Source organism: Microtus ochrogaster, chromosome 17 (assembly GCF_000317375.1).
Source record: "Microtus ochrogaster isolate Prairie Vole_2 chromosome 17, MicOch1.0, whole genome shotgun sequence".
NCBI lineage: Eukaryota > Metazoa > Chordata > Mammalia > Rodentia > Cricetidae > Microtus > Microtus ochrogaster.
The window spans coordinates 21,641,377-21,643,435 of record NC_022019.1 but is presented as its reverse complement, the minus strand read 5'-3'; positions in this window follow the sequence as shown (position 1 = coordinate 21,643,435).

Sequence of the window (2,059 nt, the reverse complement as noted above, 5' to 3'; positions counted from 1 at the left end):
ACTGCCCACTGCTACCACTCAGGGGCCTGCAGCATCTTACTTAAACCATCACACAGTGCACAGACTTACAGGGAAGCAAAGAATCCATATACATAAAACAAGTAAACAGATGCTTTAAAGGGTGGGGGATGAGGGCAGGTAGGTATTAAGGAGCCTGTTGCAGGGATCCCAGGTTGCCAACAAGTTTCTAGGTAGAGAAATTTGTACAGAGAGGGGAATGTACACTTAGTACATGAAGGTGAGGGTCCTGGGTTTCTGAGTGTGTTGTTAGAAAAGGGGTGTGTGTATAGCTTAATCCAAGCTCTGGTTGTTAAGGTACCCCTATACTGTCTGCCTCAGAGGGAGCCTACAGACCATAGCTTGTATCCAACACACTGACCACAATTCATCAATGCCCCTGAATGCATGATGGAAAAGCCCACATTCACTCACTTCCAAAAGACAGCAATTGGCCTAAGGATGGGAGCAAAGAGGCTGCAAAGGGTCTGGAAGAGAGACCCGCACTGCACTCCACGGCTCTCTTGGCTACAAAGGAAGAAACGGTTGACCTTCTTTGTTTAGTATTCAACACCCAGATGTAGACCCAGGCCTCTGAATCCCAGGAGGATCCAACAAGAGTTGCACAACCAACCATTTGTTGTTGTTGTTGTTGTTTGTTTTTGTTTGTTTGTTTTGCATTAGATGGCTTGGATCAAGTGTACACCCAACACAGGGTGCTTTTGCAAGTCTCTGTCTTTGATTTGTTCTCCAGCTTTTGTCTGAGCCATGAGCTACTGGCTCAAGCAAATTAAGCCCTAGGACCAGACACTCAGCAGAAGGTATGGCACTCGGGTCGTTGTGATTGTCCCAATCCTCTCACCCTGGGCACTCCAACTAAACACAACTTCTCTGGCAAGAGTCCCGAATTGGTGAGCTTTTAAAAAAGCAATCAGATCTAGTCCAAGACTCTTGGCTACTTCCACTGGGCACCTAGCAGCACAAAAGCTGGTTCTCATTGTAAGCGGTGGCCCGCACAGGGCTCTGGGCTCGGTTTTCAGTCCTTGCAAGCCCTTCTCACTCGGACTTGTAAGCTGAGCTCACCCTCCCTTTCTGGCAAGGGAACTATGGAAAATTCCCTGTCTGTGGAGAGCTGGCTGTATTTCCTAGCAATTCTGTGAAGTTCTCTCCCTGTAACCATTTTAAGAACACGGAGCGCCCTAACCATCCTTGGCACTGACATCTAACCCAGAGAGCCCCTCCACACTGAGAAGTCAGACCCACATCTCAGCAGGGCACTTGACTGGGATTTTACAATAAAACTGGTTAGGTTAGACTGAGTATTTCAACTTGCAACCTGTACAGACATTAGCAGGGCCTGAGTGTTGTGAGTTTCTTGGGGAAATTATAAAGTCTACATCACCTTTCTTTGTGTCACCATTATCATTACCTGTAATTATAGGCAGGTACTGTTTATATAGAGAAATCAATTGAAGAAAGGAGTTGATATACAACCTTGGAGCAGCTTCATTTTTTACACAGAATTTTGAACGAATGTGCTCATGTTTGTGACCTTGGGAGAAATTGTGCACTTTCTTCCAAGCCTTATTTCCCTCCCCTCTCCTCTCTTCTCCTCTCCCCTCCCCTCCTCTCCACCCTCTTCCTCCTCCTTCATCTTCCCCCCACACCCCAAGAAAACGTCTCTCTACGTAGATTTGGCTGTCCTGGAACTCGCTCTGTAGACCAAGATGACCTTGAACTCACAGAGATTCCCTGGGATCAAAGGTGTACACTGTTGTGACTGGCTCGATGCCTGTTCCTGGTGTTGCAGGGGAGAGAAGAAGATGAGGAGGGAGGAGAAAGAGAAGGAGATGAAAAGGAGGAAGAAGAGAAGAGGAGGAGGCACAAGATAAAGAGGAGAAAGAGAAAGCCTGTAGCAGCACTGTGCCTCCTTGATAGACCCTGTGAAGATGGTTAACTAAGTCAGTGCAGGGGCTGGAGTGGTGGTGCAGGGGTTCAGAGCACTGGATGCTCTTCCAAAGGGCCTGGGCTCGATTCCCATCTCCCGAATGGGGGCTCAGAC